This window comes from Sinocyclocheilus grahami, unplaced genomic scaffold (genome assembly GCF_001515645.1).
Source record: "Sinocyclocheilus grahami isolate Dianchi unplaced genomic scaffold, SAMN03320097.WGS_v1.1 scaffold1142.1, whole genome shotgun sequence".
NCBI lineage: Eukaryota > Metazoa > Chordata > Actinopteri > Cypriniformes > Cyprinidae > Sinocyclocheilus > Sinocyclocheilus grahami.
Window position 1 is genome coordinate 339,811 of NW_015506321.1, and position 15,637 is coordinate 355,447.

The window sequence follows — 15,637 nt, forward strand, 5'->3', positions numbered from 1 at the left end:
TAGGTATAATTGCAGTTATTTAAATCATTTAATATTTCTGTATTCAAATTTTTATTTAAAACATTCATCTCCACATGAATTTATGAATTTAATTGCACTCATGTCACGTCTGAGCCTCATTGAATGTCTGAAAATGTACCTACAAGGGAAGGCAGTTTTTGTCAGAGCCCTTGTTATTCTTAATTTTGACATTAATTTTCATTTTTACACCAGACATATATCGGTTCAAAATATCGGTTATCGGTCTACTTGATCTGTAATAATCGGTATCGGCATCGGCCTTGAAAAACACATATCGGTTGACCCCTACTATGTACACACCGTTTCGATGTCTGCTGTGCAGTGCGCAGTCACATGTCAAAACAAACAGCACGTGTTGTCAGTGATTTCCACCTCTAGAGGCCGCTCTCGTACTGTATAATGACAGCGGACTTTCTCAGCCACTCCAGCAACTGACGTAACCCGGTAAAATTATCGGCATGGATTTTTGCCGATAGCCGATAGTTCCAGCAATCAACTATCGGTGCCGATTAATCAGCAAAACAGATACATCAGTCTACCTCTAATCACAACACAAGCTGAAAAACAAATATGCTCTACATTGTTCAGATAACTTGTCTGTAGATTGTTCATAATATAGAATTGACAATGGATGTCAATATCTTTATTCACACTGAATTAAAGGGGTGGTTCACTGTTTTTTTTCTAGGATTGATTGTGTTTATGGGGTGCAATCTAACATGTGTTAATGCTTCGTTTTCATATAATTTACCTTTATTCCACACCGCTCTGTCCCTTCTCTGAAAACACACTGATCATTTCCTTCTTTTATGAAGCCCCTCCCTCGGAAATAGGCGATGGGCTTTGATTGGTTAGCTAGCCCAGTGTGCTGTGATTGGCTAAACCGCCTCTAGTGCTCGTCTAAACGTCCCGCTCCTCACCTCAGCAGCATGTGCTCTGGTTGTATTGTAAACAGCGGCGTTGTTAATATCGCTTATCAGTTTGAGCCTGGTTGAGAAGCAGAGGATATAATTGAAGAGGATCACACAGCACCTGTGCAAGCACGGCTTTTAATGGTAGGCCTATGTTTTTTTTTGTTGATGTTATTGTCTCATACTTTTAGATACGCTGTTATTTGTAAATGCTACTGCTTATGTTAGCTTTTAATATATGGTTTTATCCTGATTAAAGCTTTAATACAGTACGGCAACGGCATGCGTGTCCATGTTTAACGCTTTTCATAGCTATGTGAAAATAAGTGTATAATTGGAATAGTTCATTGTTATAGCTGAGCTGAATGAGAGAGAGAGACCAAGAGAGAGAGAGAGAGATGCAGAGTGTGTGCAGAGCAGGGGGATGCGAGGAACAGGATCGAGAACCGCTGCTTTAGAACATTGATTTTGAAACTTGTGAATCCATTAGAATCGTTAGACAGAATCGTGATTCATATATGAATAGATTTTTACGTGCACCTCTAGTTTTCTCTTCCTCTTCTCTAAAGCAGAATCATGGCCTCGCCCTCTTTGCTGCCTTTTCCCGAAGGCGGGGTTTATCAGGGTTTGTGATGTCACGAACCCAGGAAGTAACTTGTTGTAGTCCCTACCAGCCATTTTTGTAGGCATTAAACTGACAGAAATTTAAAAGACGATATCTCCGTTTGCATTGAACTTTCAGCTTTGTAACTTTGCAGATATTGTTTATGTTCAAACAGCAACATTACACACAAACTAACATTAAAAAAGTGAAATCGTAATGAACCACCCCTTTAAGCTGTAGGTGCACCTACTAAATGTGGAGAATGCAGTACAATGCCCACAGAGGATGAGAACCAATTAAAGGCCCCCTCTGTAATTTTTCCTTTTTTATTTGAAATATTTCCAAACCATCTCGATTCTAAAATATGTGCAAGTAAATGCAATTTGCACCTTTATAGATCATGTTAGTTGATCTACTGTATAATGTGCAAAAGGCAAAGTAGCCTAATGTTAGTGTAATCTATTAATTACGCATAAAACCCGTCTTTTTACCAGATATGGGTGTCATGCCATAAAATATTTTTAATGTGATTGACTTTGTATTTAGCATGAATTTAATAAAAAAAACATTGTAAGTTACTATTACTAGTTATAACACTTTCATTGTAGAGAAAGAGAGCAAAGAGCATTTACATTATCAAAGAACATTATCAATGACTTCAGTCTAGCCAGAGTTCAAGAACTCTAAAAATCTCCCATTATAATGACTGAAGCGGTTTACACTGTGATATGAATATCTTACTTACATCTTATGCACATCTGCACTTTGTTGTTTCTGATGAGAGAATTCGCCAGAGAGCAGAATTCAGTAAGTGAGTGCGCGCACTGAACAAAACACTGCCGTTTCAGTGATGACTCAACTGAACGCCTCTGATTGGCCATTTAATTAATAAGTTTAACAGAATCTTGTGTGATTGGTTATAATGATCAGCGCTGGAAAAATGCATCTGTCTCTGGCTCAGCGCCAGCCGAAGCATGAACGCGTGTTTGAATTTAGCAGCCGATGATGTGCCTGAAAGTTCTAATCACTCTGGTGTGATCGTATAAAATATTATTTAGATATTTTTTTTGTCTTTTGGAAGCTGCATTAAAAATCCACTTGGCTCAAAAACCCATGGTTGAAATTGCATTCTGGGAGGAGCGGCTGGGCCCCCCTCTGGTCTAGTGCCCTGGGCACGTACCTGGTAGGCCCGTGCGTTAATCCATCCCTGTGTTTGTAAAGATAAACAAATGTATCTTCCACATTGATCATTAAAAGTATGAATACACAACTAGTAGAGTATTACCAGTGTTTTGCAAGTTACTTCCAAACTGTAATACATTAGATTTCTTGTTACTGTTACTGTATTTAAAAGTAATTCCTTATCTTACAATATTACTGTCTCAGAATTGTAATGTGTTACATGACTCCTGTATTACTTTTACCAAAATACAAAATATAAATAAAGTGGTCTTAACATTCTAAAATGACTAAATGTACTGCAGAGCATTTTACATCCAGTAGAGACACCACACGCGGCTATTGACTGACCACGAACAGGAAATAAAACTTATTTGCTGTATTTTTGATTTGTTAATGTCTTGCGGGGGGGGGGGGTAACGCAAGTGTTACTGAACATGTACCGAGTAAAATATTACTGAAAATTGACTAGTTATGCCTTACACTAATGCGTTACAGCAAAAAGTAATCTGTTACTGTAATGCATTACTTTTGTAATGCATTACTCCCAACATTGAGTATTACGTATAACGGTCTTCTTCTGGGTCCCATTCTGTAAAACCTGACCAAAATGGAGATTAAAAATAAGACAAATCAAACAAATAAATTCAACTCTTTTCAGAGGGGTTGATCTGCCCTCACTGTTTGACCTTACCACAGCTAAGCAGACAGATAAACACCTCAACAATTGACAGGTGTATTGTCTTTTTTATTGAGACATTTCCATCAAAACATAGACAGAGTAAAACTGGAAGAAAGTTTCAGGGATGCAGGAGGTAAGTCTTAGGAACACAGAGGCAGGCAGAGCTATAGTAATGTATATATTACCCAGATAACAAAAATTTTAAGCAAGGGCCAGAATAGTACAGTGGATATGGTGACTTACATATTGGCAGAAAACAGCTGATTGATTAGGAAAGGGATTGTGGAGTTAGATGGGTGTGGGTCACCATGTGTTGGAGCTGTTCCCACCCAACCTGGACAGCTGAACCTGGACACATAGCTAGCAATTGCGTCTTATTTTGCAGGTCTCTCATACTGTGAACACAGGAATCCAGGAACAACCACTGCTTTCATCTCAGCCACAAAGGGTGCAGGGTCATGGATGACCTCGTTAAAGAGGAGGTCCGTAAGCTCAGTCACATATTCTATAAGAGAGCACATAGCATATAGTTTGTGTCATTCATAAGATCTCAACTACTGACAAACTGTTAACAAAAGTAACTGCAATAGAAATTGTGTTTACTGCTTGTTTAGAATTTTGTCATGCTGGCAAATGTGCTACACCTTGTCACTCAAGTGGTGCTAAATTCTCGGGGCAAATGCATAAATGCAACAGACAAATGAGAATTAACTAACCAGTAATATATTTGGTCTTCACTATGGACTCAACATGTTCCCCTCTCTTGGCCTTTGGAAATTTAATTTGGAACTGCAGCCGGTCCTTGCTTGGGTACGGCCAGAATTTTCATTGAAATGATAGGCAGCCAGGTAAAGTCGAAATGATAAGGATTTGTTTGGAATTACTCCAACATAGTTACACCATGGCCACACTGCCCATCTCTCTACCTGTGTGGCTGCTATAATCTGCTAACATGGGTGCCAAAATAAAAAGCTTCCATGATGCGCATGCGCTGCTCCTGTAGACAGAGTGGCTCGGCCGTTGGTAAAGGGCTTTTAATAAACAATATTGACAACATGACTACCTGCCGAGCATTCCTAAGTATGAGAAGACCATGTTTTTTTGGTGCGAACCGTAGAATCACACTGTGGAACCCTTCCAAGGCAGATATTTGGTAGAGAGGGCTCAGCTTTTTAACATCACCCAGAACACGCTTGTTCATTAGCACATTCTCCAGCTTGTAGGTGGCCTTTGTTGCTAGAGGGGGACAGAGAATAACTAATACATAAAATATGATGAGTGCATAGCAGCTGTGAGTACTGTATATTACAGGATTCTAATAAAATGACATAATTTCTATTGAATAGTGGTGTACCAGGCTTCACCCACTTGTTTTTGTCAGCGGAAGGAGGGTGGAGGCACTTTGGGAAGAGTGGATTTTCATGGACATGCACATTCTGGATGTGGTTAAGAAGAGATATCCATTTTGCCACCGTTTCCTCTCTATTGGATGACACATTTGCCTGATGAAGGTCAGTGGACCGAAACATTGTGTGTGATAAATAAAGTTTAAGAAATAGCAAGTATTGATAGTGTGCAGGTTCGTTACTTATTTTTTGATTCAAATGTTTGTTTGATCTTGTTCCCATGCACCTATCATCGTTTCAGGTGTGCTGAGTTTACGTTGATTGAGTACTCTCTATTGGATGAACCAGATGCTAACCAGTAGAGGCTTTAATGCCCTCTTTCCACATTTTGATCTTGTTGCAGCCCTTCTCCTTGGAGATGGCATCCACCTTCTTGGTGAGCGCTTAGAACATTTTAAAATTATATAAAATATTTGTTCTACAGTGGGTTAATGTTGCACATGATTAGCTGTGCTACATATATTCAATAAACTACATTTTAAAAATGATCCTATTTTTACATAAATGCCATACATAAAAGTGGTCAATGTCTGGTTTCTGTTTCCGGACAAACTTTTAAACCTGGGTGTGTAAGTCTGTCACCAAGGAAGCTACTTTGACACCAGATCTTTCAAGAAATTCCAGACTCTGGATAAGCCCTTCATTTGCCATACGGACACTGCTTCCTACTTCATTGCTCTATGGATCATAAACAGAAATAACATTTAAGTATAGACTTCAAAACTCTGAAATTGGTGGAGGTCTGGCTCTGCTGAGCACATTATCTAGTTTTTTATAATCTATTTACTTGTACAAGCTGGATATCAACAATTGTGTTTGTGCTGAGATCCATCATCGAATATGAGCCATACTTTACACAATGGCCTGGACTGTCGGCTCTCATATCACCACCAAGAGATACAGTTTTGCTCTGTTTTAATTCCTCAAGCAGGTCAGTCTGGTGTGATCACCATTTATGCAGCACAGAAGGCAGAATGTAGTACATAATTTCGATGTGTCATTCTGGTGAAGGTTCTCACATTCATTGCATTGAGCACCTGTAATGTAAAATTCGAAAGTACCTCCTAAACTGTTCACAGCATGTACTCAACTCAACTTTATTTCTAGTGCACTTTCAAAAACCACAATGGGTACCAAAGTGCTGTACATAAAAATAGCAAGAATAAACAAATACTGTCATGACTCTGCCACACAAAGAAGAGGGTCTAACACACAGGGTAACATCAACAATACCGGACCAAGACAGAATGAACAGACTTGACTATAAGTAGGTTGTTAATGAGGGACAGACAGGTGAGGAGGATCAACTAATAGTGACACAACGAGAACAGGAACGACCAAATATGGGCACATGAGGGAGAAAACACCACAAACAGTCCATAACTGTGACAAATACATACAACCAAAACTGCATACAGTTTACAACACATTATTAAAAGTTAAGGAAAGTAAATACGTTTTTAACACCCTCTGAAATGGTTTTTAAGGACAGCGGGAGCTCATTCCATAGTCTAGGAGCTGTTACGGAAAAAGCTCTATCACCTCTACATTTCAAGCGAGATCGAGGAACCATCAGACACAGCTGATCATTGGAGTGAAGAGATCTCAAATGTTGATGTAAACTAATTAAATCAGAAATATACTCTGGTGCCAAGCCATGGAGAGATTTGAAAACATATAACAACACTTTATTCTGGATTTTGTATCGAATCGGTAACCAATGTAATGAAATCAATACAGGAGTAATATGGTCTCTTTTTTGTACCAGTTAAAAGCCTAGCAGCTGATATCTGAACCAGCTGCAGGCGAGAGAGGGAGGCCTGACTCACACCCAGATACAAAGCATTACAGTAATCCAAACAAGAAGACACAAAGGCATGCACAACCTTCTCCAAATCATTGAAAGAGAGGATAGACTTCAACTTGGCTATAGATCTAAGATAAAAAAATATATATATATTTTAACAACAGCATTTATTTGACTGTCAAATTTAAGCTCAGAGTCAAAAATAAAGCAAAGGTTTTTCACAAATGAAAGTTTTTTTCCCCAGGAAGCGGTAACAAGTTGTCATTAGAATCCATACCACATCCTTTCTGACCAAAGACAACAAACTCTGACTTATCCTCAGTCAATTGAAGAAAGTTGTTTGCCAACCAACACTTCACATCAGCCAAACAGTTATACAAAGAGTCAAGAGAAGATTGCTCCCCACGTTTTATAGGGAAATAAAATTGAGCATCGTCAGCATACAGATGGTAATTTATACTGTGCTTATCAAAAATCTTTCCTAATGGAAGCAAATAAAGGGAAAATAAAACAGGTCCTAAAATCGAGCCCTGAGGAACCACACACGTTAGTTGTACAACAGAAGAAGAGCAGTTTCCCAAACGGACTGAAATGGTTCTACCCTTAAAATATGAAGAAAACCAGTCCAAGGCTAGACCCTAGATGCCAACTGGGTTTTTAAGATGATCAATGAGGATATACTGATCGACCGTATCGATAGCAGCACTGAGATCTAACAGTAGAAGAACAACAGGACTACCCGAATCTACACCCTTATAAAATATCATTTGAAACTCTCAATAGAGCAGACTCTGTACTATGACCAGCTCTGAAGCCTGATTGAAATCTTTTGAGAATATTATTACAAACTAAAATATCATTCAGTTGTACAAACACAATCTTCTTTAATATCTCTGATATAAAAGATAATTTTGAGATAAGATGAAAATGATTCAGGTCAGAGGCATCAAGATTCGCGTTCTTAAGAACGGGCTGAATGATAGCCTGTTTGAAGCTACTTGGAACAATACCAGTAGACAAACAACTATTGACAATAGACAACACGCTTGAACTAATTGAGCCCACCACCTCCTTAAATAAAGCAGATGGAATAACATCACATGAAGAACAAGTAGGCTTCATATGTGCAACTATGTCTTTAAGTTGTGACAGAGACACAGGAACAAATCTGGTAATTTTTTTCAAAGGAGCAACAAAAGTAGCTGGATCATTACTAACAGATTACATCTGAGAGCGAATTCCAATAATCGTTAAAAATTGTAGAAACTTTTCACATGTGTCCACGGAAAAATAAATTGAAGGACAACAGGTTGAAGTACTGTATTAATAGTAGAGAAGAGTATTTTTGAATTGTGACAATTCTTTGAAATAATGTCAGAGAAATAGTTTGATCTAGCTAATTTGACTGCTCTTTGAAACTTCGTCAAACAATCTCTCAAAGATTCTTACGAAACTTGTAGTTTATATTTGAGCCATTTACGCTCAGCCCTCCTGCACTCTTGCCTAAGAGCACGAGTATTGCTGTTCAACCAGGGCTGGGTCTTGACTTTCTTCTTCCTGGTTTTCAAAGGAGCCACATGATTCAAAATGTCAGAACATGAAGAGTTAAACTGCATAACCAACTCTTCAGGTCCCATACCAGAAAAAGGAGACTCCATCAACGAGTTCAATGGAAGAACATCAAAAGCAGCTGAAAAACTACTAGCAGTAGAGAGAGACAGCACCCGAGATTCAACAGCAACAAAATCATCATTAACCTGACCGTTATAAGAAAAAGTAGGGTTAAACAAAAACAGTCTTGTGGACTGTTTGCTTGTGGACAACACACTATGAAAGACCAAATGACTCTAATAGATGATTAAACTCTTTAACCAAGGGTCTGGAAGCACAACATGCATGAATATTAAAATCCCCCAAAATTAAAATATTATCTGAACACGGAATAATAGCAGAGACAAAATCTGAAATGCCACTTATAAAATCTTTATGATATGAGGGGGGTCTATAAATAAGAGCACATAACACAGATTTAAAATAATTCAACATAATTAATTGAACCTCAAATGTAGAGTAAGTCTCAGTAGATAGAAGTCTGCATTTAAACTTGTTTTTAAAAATGACAGCAAGGCCTCCACCCCGTCCAACTGAACTTGGGGAGCTAAAAAAGCTACAGTCTGGAGGAGAAAGTTCAGAGCCATATCACCAATGTTGAGACAAGTCTCAGTAATAATAGAAAATCCAAATCGCGTGAGAGGAAAATATAATTTAAAATAAAAGACTTGTTTGAAAGACATCTCACATTGATCAATGCCATTGTCACTGAAATAAGAGTCAGAAGAAAGTTGGGGAGACAGTTGAGAAGATGAACCGTAAGCATTTCTCGGCTTACCGCTACCCAGAGAACATAGATTTTGTGACTCAACACCCCGGTCTCCACATCGCCACCTCGAGTGGACATTCTGCGAAGGCCGGCACACCAATCCAGATGAAGACAGGATGACAGCCACCAGGTAAGAGCAACTCAGGAACGCTGGCATTTCAACACCATCCAGTGCTGGTAGAGAACCGGAGAGAGTATCCCTCAGAATCTTCCTTGATCTCACTAGGCGTCCAGCCTGCTTCCCACACTTTCTTTGACGTTTACGATTACTCCAGAGGTGCAAACACCCAGGGAGATGGCATACTTGCGTCAGTCTAGCTGGCAGAACATAGGAGTGAAAACGCCAGTTGACTCTGGCATCGCGAAACAAGCAGTCGGTCACCTCTGATTGAATATTTAGTAGAGCCAAACGCTCATAGACCAAAATAGAGGAAACCGGGTAGAAAAAAATAAAATAAATAAAAACTAAAGTTAAAACAGATAAAAAGGACAAATCATGACAGCAAGCCGGCAAACATCCTGGCGCCATCTTGAATAATGTAAACCTACTACATCCCACTGTAGCACTGTGCGATGCACTGGCCTTAGAAACATTTATTTTAGATTATGTCATCATTTTTACAAACCTTGTTAGTCTGGATGAAAGAAGAGTATGTGTAGTAGAAAGCGGCTGATAGGTGCAGATTCCCTGCTGGATAGCTGCCCAGAAGTGGTTGACTCTTCCACTGTCTGTTGTATGAACAACACTGCTGGAGGCACTTCTGGGTCACAGAAAGGAATGTTACTTTTACAAATGTGACTACCTTGCAGACTCTTGAGCAGGTGGAGCAGATTTTAAAAAGATCAAGCAGGCACTCCTCATCTACCAAGTATTTCACCATGTCCTGCTGTATCTTGGTTGGTGCTCTGTTGACAAAGAAAACCACAAAAAAAGACTTATTACAAATAAGTATTCTAATTTCTCACCATCATAGTAAATTGACACGACAATCTCACATCAGCTTACCAGCATCAAGTCAAATTATGTTGAGGAAGAGGCTGTTCCTATTATGTCTAATAAACAACAATCTAAAACAAAGTTAACTTACTGTTCACTGGTGGTGTCAACCAATTCAGACATGCTGGGGAGGTAGGTGGAGTCATCGGGATCTTCCATTCCTGATTTCTGAAAATAGGGAAACTCTAACAAACTACACTTTTGTGGTCTATAAGGTGATACTGCTTTCCGCTTAAGTGGAGTTGAAGAACAGAGTGGAACAAGCCTGGAGGTGGTGTTGCCCACAGCAACACTCCTCGTGGCTACCGTAGCTTGAGAACCTGGAAAATATATATGCAAATAAGGATAGTAATAAGAGTTATTCATATATTGTGTTTATATTTGTAAGATAGGTGGCTCTAAGAGGACTACAGAGGACGGTTCGAACTGCTGAAAGGATTATTGGTGCTCCCCTGCCCACCCTTCAAGGACTATATACATGAGTGAGGAAATGGCCTTAGAAAATCACTCTGGATTCCTCACATCCAAGCCATCTCCTTTTTGAACTTTTACCATCTGGTTGGTGCTACAGAACATCAAACACCAGGACAGCCAGGCACAATAACAGTTTCTTCCCCCAGGCAATCTACCTCATGAACAATTAAATGCTCTCCCCATTGTGCAATAAAAAATGTGCAATAACACTTATATTTATTTGATACCATCCTACATCTTAGTCCATCCCTACATCTTATTCAATTCTTTTCCATCTATAGCACACCTGTACATGCAATTTTGTTTATTTTTGTTTATTTATATATATGCATGTCTTTTTTTATTCACATGTATTTATTTTTTATTACATGTATGTTGTTGTCCCTGTGTACTGGAAGCTTCTGTCACCAGAACAAATTCCTTGTATGTGCAAACATAATTGGCAATGAAGCTCTTTCTGACTTCTGAAGTAAATACAGCAGACTTTTTTTTTAATCTGTACTTGCAAGATTTCATATAGGACACATGACATTCTGTCTTGCACTCAAAATGTTAGTGTACTGGAAGTCTAAAATTTAACAATAAACCTTACTGTGTTCTCTGACTCTTAAGTTTGTTGCTGCCGTGTGTTTTGAGTTTGAGCTCTGTCAAGTTAATTCTTTATCGTCTATTTTTTATCTTAAAATCAATTTTATACACCATCATTTTAGTTTCTATAACATGTGACTATATCCCTTATCGTATTCTACAACAAAAACAATCAGAGCGCCTTGTCATCACTAGTTCTATTTTGATTTCCCGAGTCCGCTATTAGCATATAGCCCGTTAGCATTGTCAGCATGGTTACCGCTAATCTCGCTTTACATTGCTAATACTCTATTCACAAACATTACTAATGTTTTACTCACTGTTACTTGCTTTAATGCTTTAATGTGTGTCTACCTTTGAGTGCAGGTGAGGACACGTTCAAGCTGCATACGGTGCTCGAGCTGGAGGCCGTGGAGAAGCGGATCCGTGACCTGGTGGAGAGGCAGACCCAGCTGAGAGAGCAGAGAGCCACGCTGGAAACATCCCGGGCTGACGCTCACAAGTCCGGAGACTCAATTGTCCGGCACGTCCGTGCTACGTTAGCTGAAGGTAAAGTGCACACTCGCTGTTTCCCTGGTGCTCGTGTTCTCGATGTTTCTGCGCAGATACCCGCGATCCTGAAGGGCGACGAGAGCACCGGAGCGGTCGTGCTTCACGTGGGGGTTAATGACACCAAGCTGCGGCAGACGGAGACTCTGAAGAGGGACTTCAGGAGCCTAATCGCGATGACGATCATCATATCAGAACCACTTCCCATGTATCGACGAGGACACGAAAGGTTCAGTAGACTTTTTGCTTTAAATGAATGGTTATTGTCATGGTGTAAAGAACAGAAACTGCTCTTTGTTAATAATTGGAATCTTTTCTGGGAGCGTCCTAGGCTTTTTTGCTGATGGCCTGCACCCCAGCAGAGTCGGAGCGGAACTCCTATCGGACAACATCTCCAGGACGCTACGCTACGCACCATTTGACTAGTAAGTCAAATCTCAACTAACTGCCCTGATTACTTTTGTTCTACCCGCTTAAATGATAGAAGTACTTGCACTGTACAATCTATAAAGACTGTGTCTGTTCCCCGAATAGTGAGGTCAAAATATAAATTTAATGCAGGATCTAAAAAAAATCTGATCGTGATTAAACCAGAAAAATGTAAAATAAATGAACAAAAACTATTTTTAAAGTTTGGGCTCCTAAACATTAGATCACTCTCACCCAAAGCAGTTATTGTAAATGAAATGATCACAGATAATAGTTTTGATGTACTCTGCTTGACTGAAACCTGGCTAAAACCTAATGATTATATTGGTCTAAATGAGTCTACTCCACCAAGCTACTGTTATAAGCATGAGCCCCGTCAGACTGGTCGTGGCGGCGGTGTTGTAACATTACATAGTGATATTCTCAATGTTACTCAGAAGACAGGATACAGGATTAACTCATTCTAAATACTTATGCTTAATGTTACACTGTCAGATATGCAAAAGAAATGTATCGTATCTCTTGCTCTGGCTACTGTGTATAGACCACCAAGGCCGTATACAGATTTCCTAAAAGAATTTGCAGATTTCCACTCAGACCTATTGGTTACTGTTGATAAAGTGCTAATTGTCGGAGATTTTAACATTCACGTTGATAATACAAATGATGCATTAGGACTTGCATTTACTGACCTAGTAAACTCTTTTGGAGTCAAGCAAAACATCACCAGGCCCACTCATCGTTTTAAGCATACGCTAGATTTAATTATATCGCATGGAATTGATACAACTTAGTGGAAAACTCCTTTTATTCGACTACAACCATAGCCGTTCACAACAACAACCAAACCGGAAGCTGCAATCTCCCCCCATAAGAGTCCTTACTTCCTCTCAGTGTACTATATGCAAACTTACATTCAGAAACCTAGGCAGATAGCACAGAAATATTAAATGTATACAAAAATCAGAATGTATAACCATGACTGAAACTTCAACTCCATCTCTTCTTAAAAAAAAATATATACGATATTTTTACTGCACGATAAATCGCATGCGATATTTAATGCGCATCTTGTCAGAAAGCCGGTTCTGTAATCAGCGGTAAATCTCAATCACGTGCGTGCTTTCACATTGAGCAGCATTAACTACACAGAGCCGTTGTTCACTGACGAGTGGCGCAAAACCACGTTCATATTCGCACTATTTTTTAATTTAAATATCGTATAAAATAATATTTTTGGTAAATATCGCATGCGATTTATCGTGCATCCCTAAAATATATGTATATATATTTCAATATTCAGCACATGCCCTATGAGCTCTCATTGTAAAACAACAAAACATTAACATAAAATAACCTGTTTTAACAGTTAATTATTAACAGCTCCTTTTTACATGACTCGTGCCTTTTTTTATTATTTTTTTAACAGAGCTTCAATTGTCCTTCTCTAACATGAACTAGACGAAATGACTAGCAACATGGGCACTATCTTCTCTAATACATTAGAAGCTGTTGCTGTTAGTCATCAAATACAACTTAATGGAAAACTCCCTTTATTCGACTACAACCATAGCCGTTCACAACAACATAACCAAACCGGAAGCAGCGATCTCTCCCCCATAAGGGTCCTTACTTCCTCTCAATGTACTTACTATATGCAAACTTACATTCAGAACTTACATTCAGATAGCACAGAAATATTAAATGTATACAAAAATCAGAATGTATAACCATGACTGAAACTTAACAAACTCCATCTCTTCTTAAAAATATATATATATATATATATATTTCAATATTCAGCACATGCCCTAGGAGCTCTCATTGTAAAACAACAAAACATTAACATAAAATAACTTGTTTTAACAGTTAATTATTAACAGCTCCTTTTTACATGACTCGTGCCTTTTTAAAAAATTTTAATAGAGCTTCCATTGTCCTTCACTGAGTGCCTTAAGTAATTGCAGTGGTGATGCCCCCTTTTTTGTAAGGCAGCCTGCAAGTTGTTCTTTTGTATTATACCACAGCACTCGTTCAACCCTTTGTGTTTGAAGAAGTTCTTTGATGCTGCTTATTTCCAGACGCAGTCTTTTTTCAGCAACTGGACTTCAGTGCATCAACAAGTGAATGATTGTCAGTGACACAGATTATTGGTATAGCATGTTCAGTGTCACCAGTAGTCAGCTCAGAGAACAGTGTGGTCAGAAATATTGCATTGTCAATTCCATCTGACATTGCCAATGTTTCACCAGCAAGAGTGCTTCGCACAATCCTCTTGACTCTTTTTGACTGCCAGGAAAGGGGAGAGAACTTCCCGTTTTCTCCCATGAGAACAATTAGATGCCCACCTTGAGTTCCCCCATCAGAAAGATTTCCAAATGAGGCATCACTGTATACAACCATCTTGAGCTCACTGTCTTTACCCAGGTATTGGAAGTACAGAACTACCTTTTTGGACTTCAGTTGACACACTATTCTGTTTGCTTCATGAATAGTCTGCACAGTTGCATTTTTTATGTTTGACGCTAAGCTGCTGGCATCAAACATTACATCAGGCCTGCTCTGCCTTGCAGCCCAGAGAATTTGGCCTACCTTGGACCTTAGTCGATCTTTTTCCTCCTCACAAAGAGGAGAGTCTTGTTCCACAGCTCGAGAAGGATCCAAATGTATGGGCTGCATATGCTTCATGTAGTTATCCTGATGTACCTGCATTTTATTGTCCACAGTCTCAAAGTTTATTCCCACGTAACAGAAGCTGTCACACTCCTCACGCCCAACTTGAAACATGGATCTGAGATGAGGTATTACTGTTGTGGAGAAACTTTGTGTGCCTCCCCATATGAAGTCATTCACATGGCAAGCAAGTGCCCCAGTCACAGTGCAGTCTTGATCTAGCCAATAGAACACAGCAGGATCTACTTGGGACATTGTTCCTCCTGACCTCATGACAATCTCCTTCACTCTATTATACCAGTAGAGGGAAGCATCGGCCAAACAATACACACACTTTTTAAGCTTCCATAGTTTTCCTTCATTGTTGGCCTCAGGAGGAGGTTTGATATAAAGGTCACGGGACAGCTCCATTCCCTGTAGAAATGGAGTTAAGTGTCCACTGTCTTTGACAAATCACTGCCACAAGAAGCCGAAGAGACTCTGAAGCACATGTTGGTGAGTCCTTTTTGAGTTCTGACACCTCTAGCTCTTCGAAACCTCTAGCAACAAGACGAGCTTTGGGTACAAACCCCTTCAATGTCTCTTTGTAGGTACAAACCCACCTAGTTTAAATGCACTTTTGTCCCTCATTCTTCACTTCTTCAAAGACATGGTTATCTCGCCAACTCTTTATCTCTTCCTGTTTTGCAAAGTCAAATGTTACATCTTTTGTTACATACACATCCTCGCATACATCGATGGAGTCAGCATTAGTAACAGTGGATTCAATCTGAAGATTCTCAACATTCAACATGTCAACAGACTCCGTACTGCCTGCAACATTAGTGGGCTCAATGAGCAACAGGTTAAACCAGTTTTTATATTTACCTGTAGCTTTACCTGCACGCCCTAAGATCTTAGCTGTGCACAAAACACCTTTTTCTTTATCTCTGTATTT